Source organism: Rissa tridactyla, chromosome 1 (genome assembly GCF_028500815.1).
Source record: "Rissa tridactyla isolate bRisTri1 chromosome 1, bRisTri1.patW.cur.20221130, whole genome shotgun sequence".
NCBI classification, from domain to species: Eukaryota; Metazoa; Chordata; class Aves; order Charadriiformes; family Laridae; genus Rissa; species Rissa tridactyla.
Window position 1 is genome coordinate 191,407,076 of NC_071466.1, and position 24,472 is coordinate 191,431,547.

A 24,472-nucleotide genomic window follows, 5' to 3' on the forward strand; every position below is an offset into this window, starting at 1 on the left:
CCTTGCAGACTAAGGAATTTTATTTTTCAAGATAAGACTTTGAATCTAAATATCAAAATTTAGTCTTTTCTCTTGTGTAATAACCAATTAATTCCTGCTAGTAGACTAATAGCTTATGGACAGGACTAGACATGCAAGTATTTTCTTACCAGTATAAGATTTATTCTCCCAGAGCTTCTATAACAGCTTATTAAGAAATGAATTGTTCCATCACAAGAAAATTCACCGCAGCCTAGGCTGCTGGTTGTTTGTTTTGGTTTTTTTTCCAGTAAATTAGTGAAATATGTTTGCAATGTAAACATCCATGCAGGGTACTTTTTCACCTATAAGGGTTTGACAAGAGTATATAAAATTCTGGATATACCTTCTCATTTTGCCCTTTTATTGATAGAACTTGATGTTTCTGTCCTTAACTAGAAATGTCTTGCCTGCTCATGTTTATGCAAAACAGATTTTTTGGAAGAGAAGAAAAAAAAAAAAGAGGTACTGTAACATCAGAAGGAAACATCAAAGGACTAGTGGCAACATCTTAAGGCTTTTATCAAAGTAGTGAGGGAATGCATTAAAGCAACAATATATGTGGCTTACAAATGATAGGACTATCAAATTCAACAGGATGTCTGACGAACAGAGAGGACATGTATTACATGCATTCTTTGTTTTAAAAGAAAGACTTGAACAGTGGTTTTGCTTTCAAAACTGTGAGAGAAATATAAAAAAAAAATTAGACTTGGGCCTTTAGGTTGTGTCAATCAATGCAGCTGCAGTGGAGTCAAAGGCAGCCAAGCCCACTTCCACTTGATGACAAGTTACACTTCGGTATTTTTTTAAGTCAGTGTCTTCAAAACAAAAAATATCTATTTGGGGCTTTTTATTTCTCTCCACTTTTATACCTATATGAGAGCTGAGGAAGAGAGTAGTGGGATCTGACCTAGTGAATAAAAATGTAGATAGTTCTAGTAGCTCAGAACACCTCTGTTGTGAAATGGTGGAGCGTGCCCACAAAATGTCTTTCTGTCAACCCTGCTTTCCAAATGGATTTCAAGAATGTCTAAGGTGTCCTCACTTATTAGGAAAATGTTATTCGTAGATTCCTATTTATTCCTAAATCTTGCATTTAAAAAGTTTTGTTTACACAAATAGCAGAACCAGCACCATGCAAAAAACTCCAGAACTGAATGATTTATACGCAGTCTCGCCTCAACCCCAACCCCAACGTCTGTGTGGAGCACAGCTGCCTGTTCTGTTCAAATTTATGGCTTTTGCAGCCTGCTGTAGGAAAAAAAAAATAGATTATGAATCTACCCCAGGAAGACATGGCTCTTCTCTTCTCCCAGTCCCTGCAGCAGTAGCTGGTTACAAGTCCCAGCTAACTCCAGACACTGCAACTTGTAGTCCCAGCAAGTCCATTGACTGCTCTTAGTATTTCACTAATGCTCACAGCTATTAGTATGCAAAAAGGCTTCATACACTGGGGGATAATACCCATTCACCAGTTTCACAACTAAAATAACTGGGAGTTCATATAAAGCTAGTTCAGATGGAGCTGGGATTAAAACCTAGTTCTGTTACACCTGTGTGTGTGCACGTGTGTGTGTATATATATGTATATAAACCATAAACTCAGCCACAGTGTCATACTGAGAATTTAGAAATAAACCTGCCTCTCATAGCAGCAAGACAACATACAGAGAGGCGTGGGGACAACTAATTTCCATAATAAGAGATCTGTCCATTCAGTTCACAAGAAGAGTACATGTTAAAAAAATGTTCTGGGTCCAGTTCTTGCAAATTATTCCTATTGGATCGTTATTACAGCGGTTATGTTTTCTGGAACCATTGAACCCTGGTCAAGAAGGGCAAGGAAGAGATAAGAGACGCTCAGCATCACTAGACTCCCTCTGCATGCCTGCTTGACCCCCCCAGTGATGTGGCATCAGCGTGTTGCTCTGCGTAGGGTCATGTAGGGATGCTAAGCAGCTGCTTTTTATTGATTTGCAGCTCTTACAACATGTTCTGTGGATCTGCCGGCTGTGAGTTCACAGGCAGCTGCTAATCCACGTGGAGGTGAAAAGCAATGGATAAAAATTAGCATAGGGACTTGGAAATAATGGACAGAATCACAAACTTGAGCTGCTGGAGTTTTATTGCAAAACTCAGAATTTAGAAAAAGAAATCTGATGATTCATCTTTACTGTGTCATTTTTATTTGTTTTTGAATATGGGCACTCTCTTTCTCAATATAGGATGTGGCAGAGTTAGGGTGTATTTAAGGCAGGCAGCAATGCCTGTACGGCCAGAGAGCAGAAGGTTCTCTTGGGGCAGGAGGCCAAAATGCAGAACATGGTTATTATTCTTGAAAGCATAACTCTAAAGCTCAAGGGAAAACCAGGACATTTGCTTCTATGCATCAGGTCCCCAGACTGATTAATGCTCACTACAGCAGAGATTTATGGATCCTTCTTTCTAATAGCTCTTCCGTGAGCCCAACAGAGGATGATTTTTGCACATCCTAACTCTCTCATCACAAGCTCTCCACCCATTTATACTACTTCAAAATGTCAGCAGGCCAAAGCTGCCCATTATACCTTATTATTATTTATTTATTGCATTATAGCAGCACAGAGAAGTGGTGGTATAGTACGACTAAGGAATGAAATGGGGTTCCAGCCCATCATCACCACTTATATCCACCTCCTGCCACCTTGGCAGCCCACCACCTGCAACCTGCTTGATCCATGCATGTTCACTGCATGCACACTCAGCAGCTACATCACTCCTAACAGCCCGTGATATACCAGAAATCCCTCACCCCATACATTTCACACACACAGAACAAAATTTCAGGCTCTGCCCCGTGTCACAGGTTGCTCAGGAGGCACAATCAACCAATAGTTATAACCAGCAGTTTTACGATGTGGCACTTTTCCTGCTTTTTGAACATCACTGAAAATTTTTGAGCTCCTGGAGTGCAACTCTGATTTTGAAATAAACTCTGAAATTCCTGTTTCTGTAATACTGGTAAAAATCCGATATATAAAAACATCTTTGTTAAAACTGAGGAATTCAAAAGGGCTGAGAAATTTGACAAACACCCATTTCTGTCTATCTGTTGGAGAGCTTGATTAGGATCTCACAGATTTATGAAAGAAGTAATAATAAATACAGCTCTGAACTAACAAGAAAGAGAGCAGGAACGAGAGACAGGGAATACACATTCATTGCCTATTAATTGCCTTGCTATATGGTCCTCTGTGCTCGTGGGAAGTCATGTTTTAGAAACATTCAGGCGGATATCCAGCAGAGAGCATGATACTCTCTTCAGCAGGCTTACCCATACACCTGCAACAGCTAATGAAATAACGTCAACTTTTTATGAATATTCAGAGTGCTTTTGTTAATAAAAAAAAAGACACCATTATAATAGCCAGCCATTATGTAGGCTGGCACCAACTGTTCAACTTTTCTAACCGAAAAAAAAATAATTGCGTGTGAATTGTGTTGTTCATGAAAGTGAGAGAGATGTAGGAAGAAGGCAGCCAGGCACCGCAAACACCTGCATGTCACCTCAGGCTCCACCTGGAACACCGGCTGTTCAATTACCAGGGCTCACCTCTACAACCCACGCAGCCTCATGCAGCAGTTGCACAGCAGGACTATGGGGCTAAGGACTAGTTAATATCTGCAGGTAACTTTTCAAAACTACAGCAGGTTTGTAGAACTGTCTCTGTCGATGTAGGAATTATGAGACAAGAGCACTCAGTGAGACCGGGACCAAAAAAATAATGTTGTCCATTTATGGGCTGGTTTAGACCCGAAAAGTTATGTGAAGTTTTACATTCCTGCAAGTAGTATATCAAAGGGATACAGTTCCTAAATGTATCTAAGAGGTACGGTAAACATACAAAGGCACAGTGACTCCTTTTTAAGTGTGGCTCCTATTCTTCTAGGGAAAGCAGGGCGGATAAGCTGCTGTTTATGAAAAAGGCTGTCTCTGGCAGTCTCACTTGCCCTGCAAAGGGTGTTTTTCATTTTGAGGTGAATTTATTTGATTTTAGTTATATTTATATATAGATGAGTTCATTAATTTGTCTGAATTCAGACAGATAAAGGGGTGTAGATACCATGCAGCCGAGCAGGCAGTGCCTAACTTGAAGACATCTGCTACCCCTTTCCCCCTCCACCCTCTCTTCCAAATGAGAGTTCTGTCCCTGAGCACAGAGCAAAAGCACAGACATTTAGAATATTCAGAAGATTAATTTAATATTTTTTTTCTGATTAGATCTTACACACTTATCAGAATTCCTCCTTGCGACTGAGTGAACTGAATTAAATGGCAATGACATCATGATGTAATATCCTATTCATACCAAAAAAATCTAATAAACAATTCTCTATAAATGAAAGTGTCTATTATTATTGATGGGTTTGTCTCTTATTCTGACCCTTTCCACAAATGTTCCTCCTGTACAGGCCATCTTTTCAGATCCAGCTCTACCCTGGCACTGGTAACAGATCCCCCAACGGGAGACGACCAAGTTGTAGGGCAGGTCGACCCAGCTGGCCTTTACTCAACTGTAAAAGAGAAAATCTCCTTCACGTCTTTTTGTTCCGTAAAGAATGAGTAACTGAAATCATAATCTTAAATGGTAATTTATAGACAGTATATATATAATATACAAAAACATATGTATGTAGCTCTCTGTTTCTCATACATGCCTTCCTTTAGACGGGCAAAGACACCGAGAGCTTTTAAAGTAGAATAAAAAACTTGCAGTTTATCTCAAAACTCTCCATGCACTTGAGTTTCTCATCTCATTATATTAATTAATCTTATTGGCTTCAACATGTATTTTTTATATCCTGAAATGAAAAAGTGAGGTCTATTATGATTACTGATATTTCTAAATTAGCTTTTCCCTCGAATTGAGACAAAAGTCTGCCTTCTTTGTGTGCTTCAAATTATGAGCTTAGCTCCCTGCTCACTCTCACCACTTTTCTATCAGTAGGACTCTGTAGACATCAAAAGCTCTCTCAGAGCAGGGCAGGAGGAGTCAGCCCTATGAATTAGTCGATGATGACAACTAAGAAAACTACAAGACACAGCTTTAAAGAGCATAAGACATATCAAAATAAACCACACCCAAATAGCCGAAGTAAGTACACAGAGCCACCTCATGTAATCAACACTCTGAGGTTGGTGAAGCACTATTTAAATTCTTACACAGTGAAAAAAAGACACAAAATCTTCAAGTGCTACTTCAACCTTAATGAACAGACTGAACAGACCACAATGGGAATGAGATTTTCTTCTCCATTGTGGAGTTTCACAGGATGCAAGCACATTGTTAGTCTTCAGCATGTGTTATACATGGGGCAGGACATCGACTAACACATGGTAATAACAATCCTGACATCACTTCATCGAATCATAGAATGGTTTGTGTTGGAACGGACTTTTAAAGGTCATCTAGTCCAGTCTCCCTGCAATGAGCAGGGACATCTTCAAATAGATCAGGTGGCTCAGAGCCACGTCCAACCTGACCTTGAATGTTTCCAGGCATGGCGCATCTACCACCTCTCTGGGCAACCTGTGCCAGTGTTTCACCACACTCATCGTAAACAATTTCTTCCTTATATCTATTCTAAATCTGCCCTCTTTTAAGTTTAAAACCATTACCCCTTGTCCCATCACAACAGGCCCTGCTAAAAAGTCTGTCTGAATGTTTCTTATAAGCCCTCTTTAGGTACTGGAAGGCCGCGTTAAGGTCTCCCTGGAGCCTTCTCTTCTTCAGGCTGAACAACCCCAACTCTCTCAGCCTGTCCTCACAGGAGAGGTGCTCCAGCCCTCTGATCGTCTTTGCGGCCCTCTTCTGGGCCCACTCCAACAGGTCTATGCCCTTTCTGTGCTGAGAACTCCAGAGCTGGACACAGGACTCCAGGTGGGTTCTCACGAGAGCAGAGTAGAGGGGGAGAATCACCTCCCTCAACCTGCTGGCCACGCTTCTTTTGTTGCAGCCCAGGAAACGATTGGCTTTCTGGGCTGTGAACACACACTAGTGGGTCATGTCCCGCTTTTCATCTACTTCTTGATTGTTGAGGATCTATGCACTTCACACATGCGATGGAACAAAATATTCAAACTCATGTCCTTTGAGAGTTATGTTTCACTATTTCTTTAGGACATTCAGTGCAAATGAACTGTTTCTTATAGGTATGGAAAATCACCACCATGGTAAACTATATGGGCTACAAAATATCATAGACAGTAATTGCTCTCAGGAACACTTCTGTCTAGGTTTCTGAATGTGAGCTTAGAGGGGGAAGTCTGGACATAAGACAATCTTAGCTCAGGCATCAAAGACCATGTGCAGACATGGGACACAAAGCTAGCATTAAATACATGTTTCTGCTATCCTAGACATCTGCTCATGAACTTGGGGAGGGTGTTTCGAATTTCTTAGTCAAATTTAAATTAATTAGCACACTAACTCTCATAGATTCAAGTGACTTGTAACATGAATTGCATGATAGTATTCATTAGATTTTGTTTTGGTTTAATCCTGCTAAACCTGAAAATACACACACTTCAAAAAACCCCAACAGAACATAATGTTGACATTCAAGTAAGAGCACAAAGGCCATTATAGGAGAACAAAGTTAGGATCAGTCTCTGAATCTCCTTTGTCCTGGATGCAGGTGCAGCTTCATGTTCTGTACAGACACAAGTACTTTAAGGAAACGTGAGAGTCAGCAGCAAGAGGAGCCAGGTGTTGATCTTTACCACTCAAAAAGAAGCACGACTGTTTGATGCAGACTTATGAGGATTCCTTTGGATACTACGTACAGCAACTACCCAGCTTTGTTGAGCTCTCGTGCATACTCTCAATCCCACTGTCAGTTTTTATGAGGATGGCAATAGTTCAGCAATTTATTAGTTCTTATCACATTACATTATCTTGGTCTTTGTAGGAGTAGTTGAAATATCACTTCCACCAGTTGTAATTATATTTTCTGGAGACATTAGTGTAATTTGAAGAGCAGTGTGTTTGTCATGTCCCATCATCAGAACAAGAGAGCTCTATTCCATGTCCCGGTTGGATCACTCCTTTTTAAATACTTAATTTTTGTGGAAGCCAATAGATTCCTAAATATACCCTAGGCACCTTTGTGGGTCTGTGTTTTAATCCTGTCTCATGAATTAAATATATATATGCAAATCTCTAATCAGAGTTTGTTTTGGTCACTTAACATTGAATTCCTATCATGTTTGGGCAAATCAGACTCAGTTTAGGCAGCTTAAGCTAACATAAAAATTAGAAAAAATGTATCTACTTGTCTCAAATGGTTTCCATTCTCAGGTAATTATATGATCATGATAATAGCAATACAGACCATCCAAATAATGATGGGATTCACTGAGCTGAAAGTTAGTGACTGGCAACTTCCAGCTGAAAGTTAGTGATGATGAAATACGAAGTTCTGAATAGGTGCTCTCCGAAGATGCTTTACTTTAATGTTCCATAACATTCAGTTATGAATATTCCTCATTTGCACAAAGCCTCCACATCTGTGTTGATGAATTCCATGGGCATATAAAGTTGTGTTCAAAAATCTTAAATAACAACATTTATATGATATTTTTAACTTCCTTGACAGTTTTTCTTTCACCTCTTTGACAAAAATGAGCAAAAAAGTACTGGTACTCCAGACCTTCAGTAGCTGCTGAATATGTATTTCTCTGAAGCTATCTTATTTAATTTCATTTAATAAAGTTGTTGACATTTTCCAAATACAAAATTGTGGTTGTCCTCATTGTCACACGCTCTTGGCACAGCCCTCTAACATACAAATGTAAAATAATTTCTCCTCAGCTAACATTTAAAATAAATCTAATTACAATGGTATGAATTCAGAAATAGCAATGTGGAGAAAAATAATGAAGTCAATAGAATTAAAAGGAAAGAAGATCTTTAAAATTAAAGTCCTGTGAAAAAAAAAATTGATAGAAAGATGTTTGTGCATAAAAATAGTCAACTTTAAACAATATTCAAACAAACAGAAAACAAATCGTTTCAATTATTTTATGACATAAATAATTATAGTGATTCCAAAAATTGAATTTACAAGAATTAAGTTTTATCATTATGTATGAGGTTACATTATTAAATGTAACAGGAAACCCACAGTTTGGTTCTAACCCTGTAGAACGGCTTTCTATCATTTAAACATGACTTGGAGGAGGGGGATGCTCTCCTGCATGTTACCGTGTTCTATTTCATCTTTAATTTAACCCTTTGAGCATTTTGCAGAATGAACAGAAGTCATGCGCCATCATGAAGAAAAGGATAAATTTGATTAATTCAGTTTGGTTAAAAAGTAGAAGTATTTCAACTTGCTGTCATGTCAATAACTACAAAGATAAATTAAAATTCCTGTTGGTATTTATAATTGGTTGGAGATCTTTTTTCAAGGACTTCAGTATAAAGCACGAGAAGCTGCAGACCCGATCAAGCATCTGTAGGCACTAAAGTAACACATACACTCGCTTGACCTGTGAGAGCCACAGGCACTTCCAGAATTATTTACTCCTCGGGGAGACAGCAAGTGTTTACCTCTGGCTTTTCTCAGTGAACCTTTTTAGAAAGAATAACTTACTTTCCACCTGATGAACAGCTCATGCATGCTCTGAGCAGCAACCCCAACGTCATCCACTCTGAGAGGGAGCAGAAAACACCCAGAGGCATTTGGCAGACGTGGCAGAGTCAATCCCAGCTGCCTGTGGTTCCCTAAATAGACTGGAAAACAGCTCCTCCTTGTGTGGTACCAGCCTCACACCTATCACCACCCACCTTGAGACACCCCTCCTTGAGTGGGGTCTCAAACACCCAGACACCAGCAGTGGGAATTACATTACCCCAAAGATCCAGCAACTTTTACAGAAAAAGAATTTGAAAATTTCCCATGCTGCTGTGGAAAGGCTTTGTTTTATCATCATTAAATATATTAATGCCAATGAGATACAGATGCTGTCAATTATATGGTCTTGGAGTTATCTCACATGAGTAAGGTAAATGACCATCCTCCTCTTTGTATGCTGGTCACACTGGCTGAGATCATGACTTACTATAACTCATTTCATTAAATCCTGAGATATAGTAGCTGAGTATCTGGATCCCTTTAATTAAAGCTTATATGGCATCATAATTTATACAATCAAAATTTCAGCTGTCTTTACCAAAGTCCTGCAAGAAAGATAGCCTAACATTAGCAATTAAAACTGAACAGAGGCCACTCTGAGTTTGAGTTGACAGTGGACTCTAAGAAAAAGTAGTCTGAGTCATGCCATTATTGCTCAAAGTCATTACATTTCACTGCCCTATTTTTAGACATTTTTTTTTTTTTAAATAGATGTCAAGCCCAGAAACTGAAGATTAAGGAAAGTTAAGATGAAAAAGAACACTGAAGTTTTTCATTAGAAGACCCATTGTAGAACAGGGAGGCAAAATGTACTTGATTGACAGGTTAAATTTTGTTGAACTAAACATCTGGAATGCTGATGTTTTAAAATTTTACAAACATCCTTCTTTTTATTTCATTCTACAAGTCATTCCTAATTCTCATCTTTTGAGTCTGCCATTTCACTCATGTTTCTGTTGGGTGGTGAATTAGAATCACAGAATCGCCTAGGTTGGAAGGGACCTCTCAGATCATCTAGTCCAACCATCAACCTGACACTGACAAAAACCATCACTAAACCATATCTCTAAGCACTGTGTCTACCCGTCTTTTAAATATCTCCAGGGATGGTGCCTCAACCACTTCCCTGGGCAGCCTGTTCCAATGCTTAATAACCCTTTCAGTGTAAAGATTTTTCCTAATATCCAGTCTAAACCTCCCCTGGCGCAACTTGAGGCCGTTTCCTCTTGTCGCCTGTTACTTGGCAGAAGAGACTGATCCCCACCTGGCTACAGCCTCCTGTCAGGTAGTTGTAGAGAGCGATAAGGTCTCCCCTCAGCCTCCTTTTCTCCAGGCTGAACAACCCCAGCTCCCTCAGCTGCTCCTCATAAGATTTGTTCTCCAGACCCCTCACCAGCTTCGTTGCCCTTCTCTGGACCTGCTCCAGCACCTCTATGTCTTTTTTGTAGTGAGGGGCACAAAACTGGACACAGTACTTGTCTGGTTTTGAAACTATTTTCATTTTGTTTCCCCTCCTTTTTTTCCCAGTGTGGAATACATCTAATATTGAAGACTGTCAATATTGTACACTGGACCCTTGTATTTACATTCAAACACCATCTATGATGCAGCTAAAGCAATTGCATTTCTGTAAAAAGCAAAATTAGAATAATATTTCATGCTTATCAGGCATATTGATTACATTTCACCAATGGAAATTAAGAAGAGAAAAAGTGCAAAGTGATCTGAAAGGTATTTCCACAGTTCCAGCGCATAACTGTAGATTGTGCTGTAGATTTTCAGTGAATTTTCACTTACAGCACAATCTTCATCAGTTTATATAATAATCAGAAAAAAAAAAAGTTTTTCTGTGTTTATTTGGCCATTTTCAAATCAGTACAAGTGAAAGCAGCTGCAGTAAAGTCCATTGCAAAACTGGTTTACAATGGAACTGCGTTTAGCTTACTGCATCCGTGAAACTGGCTACAAACCAGGCTGAACCTTATTTTGAGGGTCTGATTATCTTGCAAAACTTTCAGCACTTCCTTTTTCGGATTAGGCTGTGAAGTGTGAGAAGTCTCCTCTCATCCTTCCTTCTTTCTTTCCCCACCCTCAGGCTTTCAGCTGTTGCTTAAGATTCTGACTTAACAAGGAAGTTTGAAGGAACATGGCAAAATTAATAATATACACTAGACTGAAATGGATTCAAGACATATGGTGAAGAACTTTGTCTCAGGACAGCAAGAGTGTGTTCCTGCGCAATGACTAAGATGCTGGTCAATTCCTGCCACCTCTCTGTGCCGTCCTTCTGCTGCCTTTTTGCCTGCCTTCCCTAGTTAAATTCTTCAAGGCAAACCCTATTTCTTGCCATGCAGTTTTACCTGACAGGACTCCAAAGTTTAGACACTTCAGACTTAGACACCTCTACCTGAGATGATCCTCTGACTGGAAAGAAATCTCCAGGAGGTGATTTGTTTCACGGACCATAGACAACTAACTGAGGATTGCACAGAGGTCTCCTGAGTTCACTCCTCTGCTCTGTTTGTTATGAAGGCAACCTGGCACTAGCAGCTCCAGCTAAGACATACGACTTCCGGGTACGGACATGAGAGCAGATGAAGTCCCTTTGTTATATCCAGTGTAGCCATTTAGACGCTTAATACAACCCTAAGTAAAGTTTTATCTGAATTTGGATGGATTTGCTTTAGTTGAGCAGGTTTACTCTTCATTTCAAAGTCACAATTCATTAAACACCCAAAAAGGGGAAAATTATTTTCTGCTGTGATATCTCGCTTCATCCCTAAAGGCTTTGCGGCACACCCAGCCACACAGGGAGGTGAAGAGGGGGATTCCACTTCTGCAAAGGACAGCAGCTGGATTGAATACCCTCTGAAGAAGGGAGGCTTTGAAACACCATGCATAACTCAGGAAAACGACGAGTATTTTCTACAATATGTGTAGCCTAAGACTTGAGAAGCAGCTTTCCCTTAGCCCACACTTAACTTTTTCCTGAAGAAACATCAAACCAACAGGTTTTGAACACACCTATATAGTCTCTGCCAGGATGAAAAGTTAATAGATCCCAATGGGTACGGCTGCTTGATCAGCAAGCTTATTTTGCGCTTGGCTGTGCCTGGTTTTGCAACCGCTTCTTTACCGAACCGTGGTATAATTATCGCTTGCAGGAAAGGGTTTGTTCGGTTCCCAGCCTTGTGCTGACAACAGCCTGCAGCCGTGTGCTGCTACCCCTGCGTGCACAACTCAGCAGGATTTATCCCATTGGAACAAGGCCAGTTACAGACAGATGTGACCACAACATTACCCAGCCCAGCTGATTACCTATCATCTAGGTGGGCAACATACTGCTACAGTCCCAAGAAGCTGCCAAAAGTAAGAGAATGACCACGAAACAAGTCCTGGGCCTCTGCCCACTGGTTCACCACTTCAAGGTAGCTTTGCGGTGCTCTGGTGACTCAACCCTTTTATACATTTGTGCTGAAGGATCCTCATAGAGATGTTCCCTTTCTCTTTTGGTGCAGGGAAAGCAAATGCTAGGGAAATTTACTGTCTTGTGCACTGGAAGTACAACTCTATAAAGGCAAAGCAACTTAGAGCAATGGATTAAAACACAACACCAGGGCAAAACACAGCTCAAGGGCAACCTTGCCTTTTACTGACCTGCATTAGACACTTCAAAATCACACCTTTGTTTTCTTAAATTCATTTGCATTTACAATTGTGTACACCTTCACACCTGCATTAACCCAACATGACCAGTTACCCTAGAGCAGAGTATGTAAGTGCATCTCTAGTAAGCAGGTGTTATTCCCCAATACTGGTGGTCACATTTGCCTTCTTCCACTCAGCAAAGGTGTTGGGCATTCTTGAGGTTGGGGAGCATGCAGTAGGTCAATTTGAAGAGAACAGAATTGCTTCAAATCTAACCTGGTTACCTTTTTTTTTTTTTCTTGCTATGTTTCTTCCATACAAACGCACATCAGTTCCAGAATATGGATTTTGGATTAAATTAGAGAGTTGTGTCCTGATTATGTCTAAAACAGGTAGGTTGATTGCTCTGTGTTAGATCTTGTTTCTCCACACTGAGAACTGACTTAGCCCAGCTGTCAAATTTTCAGAACAACCCAGATAAGAAGAGCTAACTAGGAGAAGTTTTATAATATGACTTGGGATAAATCAGTCAGATTTTTTGTAATTTACCTTGGTTTAAAATTAGGCATCTAAATTAGTACTCAGTCCTGTCAGCTGCCACAGTAGCTCTCCAAAAGTCAATTGCTCCCCTCAGCATTGGAAGGAACGCACTGACTTTGATGTGAAATTATACATTCAGGATATTCTTGTGAGAAACAAAAAAGTGACTCAAGAATGCCAGTCTCCACTGATCTTATTGTAGCCCATGCTCTTAAATCACTTTCAGGCTTTGAAAATTCATCTACATTTTGGACATCTGAATTTGAGAGCTTTGTCCATGACCGTGGAGGCAAAAAGACCAAGTACAACTAAATTTTTTAGATACCAAATAGTAATTATAGATTTGGGGGACTGAGGGGTCTTATTGGTTTTTTCCTTAGATCAGGGGGTTTTGTTTTCCTTTTCCTTGGGGTCAAATTGTCTATATTTAGAATCGAGTTTTCATGGTGGAGAATTTAACTATGAATGCATATAGCTGTCTATACATCTATGTACATGGACTTAACATCTGTACACACATGATTGTTAAAGTCCCCATAGTTCTAAAATTATTTCATAATTAAATACAAAATGGATGAGGGGAAGGGGTAAACTGCATAGTGGAAAAGAGTGGTGCGACGTAAATTTTATTTGAATGCAGTCTTGCTCTGAATTTGCCAGCAAAACTTGCACTGAATTCAACAGAAGCTTTGTGTAAATAAGCAGTAAAGACCATGGACTGTTTTATATAGTACAACAAATTTAATTTTAGAAAATAGGGAAATGAAATCTCCTTGTCTTCTCAGAAAGCAGTTTATTAAGTTAATGGTCTAACTTAGACCCGGGTAGCTATGGTGCAATGCTATGGCTATAGAAGTACAATAATTTCATTGTAATGCGGTCCAAATCCAGATGGCATCGAAAATATCTTGTTAAGCAACCAGTTTGTGCCAAAAAAATACACTGCAAGTTCAATGGCAGTTAAAATAGGAGCATTAAAATCAATTATTAATGAGTACACAAATAAGCCCTGTTGTGCAGTTGCCGCTCTCGCACACCCCCTCCGGGAAGCGGGATGCTGCCCCCCAGGCTGGGATGGGCACTCAGGCTCTCCACAAGGTTGTCACTGCCACTATGAGGCCCTGCACCCACTCCTGTGGTCCCTGAACCCTGGTTAGACCCTGCTAGTTAGTCTTCCCCACTTCCAAGAAGCAGAATGATCCCTGGAGGCAGGTACTTGCCTGTCCCCATACTCACCCCGGCTCCTCACCCATAGCGGGGGTGGCAGACATGGCCGGCTGGCTGGAGGTCAGTAATGCCGAGGGAAGCAAGCACCAGGGGGTTTCACAGATCCTGCTTCCCTTCCCATGAAGGGTGGGGACAAAGTTCGCCTCTTAAGGAACTACTAGAAATTTGGTTCTATATTTGACTTTCGATGGCTGTTAAAGACAACTGCTCACGGCAGAGTTTGCGTAACACCACCTTCCTCTCACAAACAAAACATGTCTTTTTGGAAGTGAGGTGGAAATTTTAGCTATTACTTTAACAGCTTTCAAATTCTCAGAAATACACGAGAAAACCTGCCCCAAAAGCTATAGCATGTACCGAGACAAAATTAATACGAGATGAGATGACTCTTTCATCACAGCAGGGAGACTCAAGAAAAAAAAGCCCTGAATATGGATCAAGGTTTTGGGTACTTAAAAGGGCAGCTCAGGTGTATGTGGTGTTGAAGATGTGTTTATCTTGGATTGAGATTAAAAAATCCTGTAATCAGGATAGGCTCTTGTAATGCAACGATTTCCTCCAAATTATGAATAACTTGAAATCACACTAAGTCCCCTAAGCCTTTTTTTTAATTTTTTCCTTAAAGTAGTGCCTATATGCTAAAGCCTTGAGGGAGGCAATTTTGTCTCTTTTAAGGACAGTTTTTACAACTGCTGTAACTATGATGGGCATATTTGAATCTTCAGATTCAAATGCTTTTCAAAGTTGGGAGTTACACCCCCAAGTAATATTTGGAAAACACCCATTTCTCTTACACCGTATGTGTGTAACATTAGAGTAAAGGATTCATCTAACGTTTCATGAGAGGCAAGAACTGGGATACGCAAGCAATGACAGATGAGCTATAGCTAGCGCAGTATTTTCCTGGTTTAATTATTCTTTGGTTGAAAGATGCTAAAACACTTTGGAAGGTCTCACTCACACTCAAGTTTTTGGTGCATTGCACAAAATCAAAAGCCAAGGGGGCTGAGATTCAAATAGCAGCTCACAATTTTTTTTAACAATACTGGAAGAAGTTAATAGTGTCTCTGATCTCACCAAGCAAGAGAGAGGTCCAGTATGGACAAAAGTTATACAGGGACAAAACCAGCAGACAGAGATAAAACACGCGGACACTGTCCACCTCGGACACTGAAACAGAGCTGCTTTCTCTTAAAGCTGCTGACAATGTCATTGCTATTCTCACAGCATTGCAAAACTTGAAAAAAAAAATAATTGTGGGACCTTGGTTGCCTTCGCCTGAGCTCTGTCTGCTCTAGACAGGGGCAGCCTGGCTCCCCACGGGGCACTTGAAAAGCTGAGATGGGTTCAAAACTCCACAAACAAGACAACCTTCACAAAACTTTTTTGTTTGTTTGTTTGTTTGTTTTCATGAGAAAACCTGTTTGGACCTTCAGCCAGAGAAAATTCTGGCAGGTGATATAAAAACCATCATGGAGGAGATCAGGGTGGCAAAGGGTACAAAAATGGAAGGCCTGTCCTTAGCGGAGAGAAGAGAGATGGACTAGTCACTTTCTTCTTGGTTGGCTGATGACACATTAGCAGACACAATATCTATCTAGTACATTCTTCCTGGTGTGTTCCCTGTTGTTTCTGGCTTCCACCTCACTGATTTCCACGAGAAATGGCTGATCAGAACTCTTTGTTCAGCACCCCTGTGCCCTCCAGCATTCTGCCACCCTTTTCCCTGAGATCCAGAGGTGACTTCTCATTCATTTGTTTAAGGAATACACTTTGCAAGAAAGTACAAACAGTATTGATAACAGAGGCTAACTCCCCCCCCTGCCCAAGCTACGAATATTTCCATTTTTCACTGTTAGAGAAATAATTAAATTAAAATGTCATTATTGTAACAATTCCCTGCTAAATAAACCTTTCACCTGAGAATCTCAAAAGGCTTTGTCCTGGTAAATATTATCATCTTTGAGAGACTGGGTAATAAAGTTGGTATTTGACACAGTTTAGGGGTAAAACTCAGAAACGCAGATTGCACTTCCTGAGTCTAATTACAGCCATCCTATGCTTTTCCCTTTCTGGCGTCTAAAAATTTGAAAAAAATATGATTTTCTCTCCCAGACCCATTTAGCCCACATTCTAATAATAGTCCCAGTACCCAGTAAGGCACTGTGCAGTGGATAACAGCCCAAACAAAACCGCACCAAACAAAGATTAAAAAAAAACACCTAAGAAGAATCTGAATTTTGCTAAGTTTACAGCCTTTGAGATATTCAGGCACATAATACCAGCCTAATGAAGACCCTACTTTAGAAACCATCTGGTTTTTAGTCAAAGACACCTAAGGGTATGCTGAAATGCCTTTTTTTTCAGGGCTCTTGACTTGAACAGAAGCTCAGCACTTCCCTGACCGCAGGCCAGCGTGGATCCAGCCCCTGGGTCCCTTCCTATGGGAACACTAGGCAGAGAGACCTCTTTTCAAAGGAGGTCAGCCTTTGAAACAGGAACTGACCTTCAGCAACCAAGACTCCCCTCTCCTTTGCAGCCTTCATGCACTTTCTATTAGAAAGCAACACAATGGGGTATATTCTAATTCTCATCTGCTAAAACGTCCTTAAAAGCCTGGAGTTGTTCCTGTTCTCACTAAAAGACAGGAACTGAGTGTTTTTGAGAGACAGGACTGTCCTTCGGCTCCTCTTCCTCTGCCTTTCCCATATATGGTTAGTTCTGCTATCGAACCTAATCCATTTTCAGTGCATAAGAGTAATTTTCACCATCAGGAGCAGAAAGTATGAACTCCCTGTGTGTTTCTGGTAAACTTTCTGTGGGCAACAAGGGTCCAAGCAACTTCCAGGGCACATTCATCTTGCTGCCTTTTCTCTGGAGAAGAGAAGGAGTGGATGTCAAGGCCAGGGGTGCAGCTGCTTGCAGGAGACAGGGAAGGGGAGTGGGGAACAGCCTTCTGCTATTGCCATTTCCAGGAGAGAGAAGCAAAGCAGGGGGAAACTGCTGGAAAAGATGCACCTCAAGGGGGTCCAGATCCCACATCCCAGCTTGGGATCCAGGCTCGTATTCCGCTGCTATAATCAGAACCCCTACCCTAAATAAAGATAGATTTTCTTTCCACGTAAAGGGGAGCTGTTTAGATAAGTCCCACATCATAAATGCATTGTGATACTCAAAGTGAGAATAGCGCGTTTCCCTGCAAGAGCAGCTGCTCTTTTATGGAGGTTGATAGGTGAGAAAATGGAAAAGTTTTACATTTCATTTAAAATTGAGCCACAGAGCTTTCTAAATCAATATCGGTGCCCTCAAATCTCAGACCAAAAAATACCTGTCAAAGGAAAAGAATGACTGTTCTCATCATTCTAGCCATCAAAGTTATTTTGATCAAGTCTGTGTGTATTTTTAATAACGATTTTCCTTCTCTCCCAAAGTCCTGTTATTCACTTGAAGGTAAAATTATACAAAAAGAGGAGCAACTTTTCTGAAAAAGTATCAGAACCTCTGGGACAAGATCAACCAGCATTTTGTCAACTCAGGATCTTGAATTGTATGTGTGACAGGAGGCACTGTGAGTATGGCTTTTCACAATATAAGTATTTTTTTTAAATTTATTTTAACAATACACAACAGTGGCAAAACTAAAATAAATATAGCAGATTATAAATAAATAGCAGTTTACTAAGTGTTTGTTTGCCATCTTTAGCATTAATTATTGTGAAGGCGATAGATATATTTATGGCATCCATGTCCCAATGTGAAAGAACGGAAAAGACTTCCTCAGTGCTGAGAAGTCTCCATAAAAACTAGATTTGAACTTAAAAGAACAACAATCCTGAAACTGTCTCAAAGTGTTTCATATATTGTCTAAGTCATACTGAGATTTACACAAGGAACCTCAACCAAAACCAGCTGGAAGCAGGGAGAGGGGGAAGCAAACATTCCAACAGCTTTGTCACAGCAGGTTTGTAGCAGTGTTCCCAGTCCTAAGCAGGAGTACAAATATTTAAAATTAAAAAAATAAAAAATCTAAGAAGTATTACTTAGAATTTATCAAAAAAAACCTATTCAATTTAGAATATGTGCTAATAAAGCTTTTCCAAACCAGAATACTTTTGACCATGGCATGGACAAAGGTAGGGATAAGGCAAGTATTCTAATGGATGAATCTGCCTGATAGAATATAACAGCAAAGAACTACTACACAAAGATTGGTGACAACATTATTTCAAACGGTGTGAGTGCATTTGAAGCAGAGGAGGCCTCTGGTCATGCATAATATTTATAACTGCATTTATACACTGGTAAATCATACCTTTGTTTGAATATTTCATACATAATTCTTATTCTCAGAAACATGACTAAGAGCAAAATGAAATACCACGAGTTTTACCAGAAACTTTTTATCTAACTTTATTATTATTCAAGATTCTACTTTATGATTTCACAATTACAAAATACAGTCCTCTTGAAATTAAAATCTGAATAAATTTTGTTCAAGTTATTTCAAAAAGACAGTGATATAATGGAGATCAGAAAATAACCTGTAACACTTAAGCAGCCAACAGCTGCACCAGCAGCTACCTCCTAACAGACTTGTCAGAGTGTTGCCCATAAGAATATGGAGCACAATTGGGTGACAAATATTTATAGCCTTTTGTATATTTGCTATGAACCCAAATTCAAAATAGCATCTCTTAGCTTAAAAATAATTTTACAGTCATTTGTGCTCATAAGCATGCTTCTAAAATCTAAACTACTTCTAATGTTTCTCAAATACTAAACCAAAAAGGCAATTTTCAACCATACTACCATATAGCTTTTAAGTATCAATGCAAGTTCATTTAATGTGATCATAATAAAATAATAAACAACATATGTTACAGCCCGTAAACAGGGAGGAGCAACGATGGCAAAGTGAAACAGCGGAGCAAAAATACACATCATTCACTCATTGAAGATGACTGATCGAATATTCTGCTTCTTTCTCTATTCTTTATGAAAAGATATTCTAATTAATTAAATACACCCTCATCAGCTAAATCAACATCTTATGACAGCATTTACATTAGAAACAAAACAGAACAATGTAGATTCCATTTCTGATTTTGCCGAAAAAAACCTCAAACCCTCTAGTCAAATTTTGGGGATCAGAAAGATATTTTTATGGATTAAAAATAAGCAACTTTCCTTTTACTTCAATGCCCCCAAAATGGCAGAAAGAAGCCTCTAAACTGTCTCCATTAGTATGCAAATAATGTCATGTACATGTGACACATGATGTCAAGAATTCTATTTCAATTCTTACAGCTGAAGGAACAGAATATAGATGCTGCTGCTATAATCGGGTTTGAAGGGGAGTTATACGTACCTGCCCATACCAACTGTATTCCAGCATTGTAACCTCAGTGAACACCAAGTCTTAGAAAACTCAGAGCAAATTCGTGAATACCAGCTGTTTCATGTAAGACAAAGCCTATGACTACGCTGCTACTTTCCCTTTCAAGGGAGTGTGCTACAGTCTACAACTTTTTACTTAACCACCAGCACTGCTACAATCATAGCTTTGTTGAAGTGTTGTGCTCTTGCAGCTAAAACCTGTTGATAATGAACCTGAACCCATTATTTTGAGTCAATGAATTGAAAGAAATAGGGCAAAGAATGAAAGCCACAGGGCCAATTACCAGCATTCTTTGATGTATTACTTGCTAGCACCCACCAAATCACTTTGTGTCTTTGTCTTGATCCCCTCTGTTATTCATTAATTATTCTGGAAGGGTTAGAGTTCAGATAGCTAATTGCACAGACAGTCTTACTTGGTGGGGATTCTCCCTACACTGACACTTTCCCCAACTGTGCCCAGCCACCTTGTATTATGCCAATTAATCCAATTCTTGGCATTTTTGTACAGTTCTCCAGGTTCTTTTAAAGCTTTGCCTAAAAAGTTTTCACTCAGGCTTGTACAACAGAGGCTGAAGAAGATTTATGAACTGGATAGATAAAATTTTGCAATTGTCTTCATTCTTTGTGGAGGTCACTGGCCTTAGCGACCTTGTTTCCCTCCCCACATGCTTCTCTTTTTATTACAAGCACAGTGTCTAGCACTTTTATCGCATATGTAGAAATGAGAATTATTTTACAATATTTCATTTTTCCTCTCCCTGCCACTCCCCACTCTTCATTTTTGTCGGGAAGGATCTTTGTTGAATTGAGAGGTATGTATCACTGCGTATCTTAAGAAACAATGTCTAGGAATAATCTTGTAGTTAAAAAAAGGAAAATATCACATTTCTTTGTCCAAAATTTCATAACAAAAAAAAAAAAAGGAATAAATTGTAATCATGAGAATACAAAAAAAAAGGGAAATAAAAGCTTTCTGTTCTGTGACCAGGCTCCCATTCACAAACTCAGTAAGTGTTCATGAGCTTCCAATTCCAGAAAAAGAACACTTAGGGCTCTCTTCATTTTCACCCAAAATGGGAAAGACAACATCTATTTTCTGGGCTTGGCCACTAATTCCATGTTTGTTATTCTGCTGCCACAGGTACCCACATTCCTGCTTCTGCGACCCTAGAAAATTAGGAATTTGGGACAATAGTTTGGGGGCACAGATCAGAAGCAACACAAATAGGACCAAGCCTATCACAACTAGGTATACCCTATTTTTTAAGTAGTTCCACTGCAGGCAATGTCAGTAATTTTAGGTCCTCATAGTCACTGCCATGTGGCTGGGAACAGTGAAATCGATGGATATTTAAAGAATAAAGGTAAAACTGGATCCCCTGAGAGTACTCTGAGATTCAGGATGCACAGACAAGAGGTGCTTTAAGAAAGTGGTCACCAAAATAAACAGAAAGCAGCAGCTACAGACAACATGCTCTAATCATTTGAAAACATAATATTAGGTACCGAAGTAGTAATCCAACTATGTAATTATTGTTTTTCAGGGATACCAGTTACTTTATAACACTGTACTGCAGACGTAAGAGTGCTTGGTAAAATTAAGCAGGGAATGGAATCCTCGAATTACACTGAACAGGTATTACAATGAGTTAAATGTGAATACTGAAGTCCAAGGTAGGGGAAAAAGAAAGATTTTGTAATAAATCTGTTTTAAAAAATTAGCAGTGTTTTAGCACTTCAGGTGATCTGACTGCTAATCTCCATTTGCAGATAACAGAAATCCAATATCCTTCAAGCAACCAGGTCAAAAGAACAGTTCAATAATTACAGGAGTCTTATATAAGAATCTGTAAGACACCCAGGAGCATAGGGTAGTTGAGGAAGATTAAAGAAAGAAAGTTTGTTTATAGATTTCATTTTTCTGCCACAAGAATCTAAATAAGCTTAAGATGGTGCTTCCTTCCCTATTCAAAGTGCAAACAGAAAGTTATCAATCACAGTTCTGTGAAACGAGTTATACTTTGCATACATATTCAGAACCACTCAAGCTCCATCTTCAGGTAAACAGTGTGCAAAATTTCTGTTAGTCTAAACAAAATACTATCTCTGACCTCACTTCTTACACTGACCTGTTGACTGGACTAATGCAAAACTCATCATCCATGAATCCATAATTATTAAGTGTTGAATTTCAAACTTGTTGTCATAAGCTACATTATCATCAAAACAAAAAAAAACAGAGTTCTGTGAAGTAATTTATTTTTATGAAGTTGTATCCATGCATAAAATATGGATCTTTCACACTCCATGACTTGACTTCTTCCTTTTTAGATAGACCAAACATAAGGTTTCTGTCTCATTAATACGTAATCCGGGAAAACAAGATATCGAGTCATTTGTCTTCAAAGAACAGTAATTTTTTTAATATCTGAAAATGAAAATACTTTATAGAAATAGGAGAACGTTATCTAACACTAAAGAAGAGTACCTTGAGTCACTGGTGCAGAGTTGGGCTTGTAATACTAAAAAGTTAAAAATTCAAAAGGCTAAAATATTCCCGAAGAATTATTCCTCAAAAGAGATAGAGACTTATGCCAGATCCATAAACTGTCAAAACTGATTTTGGAAAATCTACCCTTCAGTTTCTGAACCCCTTGATAATGCTGAATGTACCACATAAGAGGGGGAGCCCCCATATATAGCGTTATCAGCTTCTGTGCTGAGGAATACCTCCACCACGTCGAGGAGGCCAAGAGGAGCTCTCGTCCTCTGGGATCTGGCCTCAGAGAGCTGCTCACAAAAGACTATCCACAGATCAGCATGTGCCCACTTTCTCCTTGTTTCTCCTCTCTTACTCGAAAAACGCCGCTGACACGACTACTTACATTGCTGCTAAATTAAGGCAACATCACACGACCCTCAGCTGCGGGGGCATCTGACTGTGCAGGTTCACACCTCACTCTCCTGAACCATGTCACAGCATTTAAAGTGGGGATGAAATAACCCAATCTGGGGCAAGAAATTGGAGGATTTGCAGACTCTGTGCATCAGATAAGTTCTATACATCGGTTTTCTAAATTTCTAAATATTGTTTTTCTACACTGAAGGATCTAATAAAAAATACTTTGCAGAGTCCTAGTTTTTAAGGAAGATTTCATTGTTACAGACATATTTCAGGGCTTTCCATAACCCCCAGCCCCACTCCTTGAAGTAAGCCCCAGAGCTGAGAACAGCTCTTTAATTCAGAGAACAGCGCTTTATTTCGGATATACCTCCAACTACTTTTTTAATGTAGAAAAGTAAAACATTGCCAACAGCACTTAAACAAACGTACAACTTAAGTATCTGCACTGAATGATTCCTGCTATCCTCTCCACTTTTTTCTGTATTGCTGGATTTGACATTGAGACTTTAGAAGTCTAAGATGTGCTTTCTGTCAATAAAGTCCTTTCTAGCTGTAAGGCCCTTAAGGAAGTGGCTCACTGTGCCTGTATAATGCATTGCACACCGGGGCACTGATCTGGTTGAAGAAACTAGAATTATCCAATAACTTCTGACTACAAGCTCTTTCAGTCACGGCTGAGGCTTCTGAAAGTGCTCTGTTGCTGGGGTCAATAGCAATTCCTTACAACTTCCACCGGAGCAGGCCAGTGCAGAGGTCCTTCAGAAGTCCCATCTCATATGTGGTAGTGAAGTTTGGAAGTCTTCTAGACTCCTTTCAGTATAAATAAAGCAGTATGAAACATAAATTATTTCCCCCTTGAGTAATCAGGAAGAACAGAAATTCATATGTGAAGAGGGTTATTACAGTTTACAGATTAATATTTAACTCCTAATTCAGAACACTTTAATACAGGGCCTCCAAGAGCCATGACGTAAGCTGAACTTGCGCTAGATATGTAGTACAGCAGAGAACAGAAATAGGGGTTGATTCCCTACAAGAGCAATTGCTTTGAACTTGAAGAAAAGTGCAAACAGCAACAAAATTGCTCAGAGAAAAAGTCCAGGTTATTCTCAGTCAGATTCTTAACTGTATGTAAATATAGATTATGTTGCCCTGGTGGACTTAAGCCTGAGTGTCTGAACCCTGTATGAACTGAGCATCATTAGGCTAAACCCACGTTTTTTTCTGAAGTGGTAACAAATTAAATACCTTCTCAGTAATGTAATAAATGAGATACATTAAGAATTATATCAACCTTCCTCTTAAATTCATTTAAAATGTTGCAGTCCAAAGTTAGCTGTCTGATAAATACAGCGAGAATATTATATGATTCTGAAACTAGTCACATTAGTGCATCTTTCTTCTTTCAGTAATGTGATCCAGAAATTGAGCTTTTTCCCTGGCAATTGCATCTTATTTTTAGATCCTCTCTCTTAGCTAATAAGCAGTATATTTTATTTTAACAGTGGCAAAGGCCTACCATTCTGCTTTTAAAACATTGCCATTGACTACGGTCTTTGTCTGAATCATAGTTACAGAAAAATAATAATTATTGTTAATATTACTATTATTACTGCTATTATTAACTTTTCCACATTAGAGGCCATTTTCCATGAACTTTCTGCACTGCACAGGACTCTGATGAAGTAAATGAGGCACCTCAAGTTTTCAGAGGAAAAGGATGTCTATTTTCACGTGTGGAACATTGTAAGCATGGCAACTAAATACAAAACCCAGTTCAAAATTCAACACGCAAGTCAAAAGCATTGATTTGTTACACTCCCCTAACAACCTGCAGTACAAAAGTAGACACAGACGATCAGCCTGAAAATGAGCGTGAGCTGAAGAAATATGATAAATAAAACGTAGCAGTTGTCCCTCGTCTCATGGCGATGTTACACATACACAATATCGTTTGAATATTGCATATTAACAAGCCGGGCCATGAATAGCAAAACAGACGCAGTGCTGTTTCCTACGGACTTTTGTTATATCTCCCTTAAAGCTTTCTTT

General features: G+C 39.4%; 1 protein-coding gene across 2 annotated transcripts in view; it reads right to left on the reverse strand.

The window, feature by feature from the left end:
- Window positions 1-14,258, reverse strand: part of TFEC (transcription factor EC) — a 73,407-nt gene extending 59,149 nt beyond the window's left edge. For both annotated transcript variants that reach the window (XM_054225017.1, XM_054225009.1), the window contains exon 1: window positions 14,125-14,258. The gene's annotated coding sequence lies outside the window, so the exon portion shown is untranslated. The remainder of the gene's footprint in view (window positions 1-14,124) is intronic.
- Between the last annotated feature and the right edge of the window lie 10,214 nt (window positions 14,259-24,472).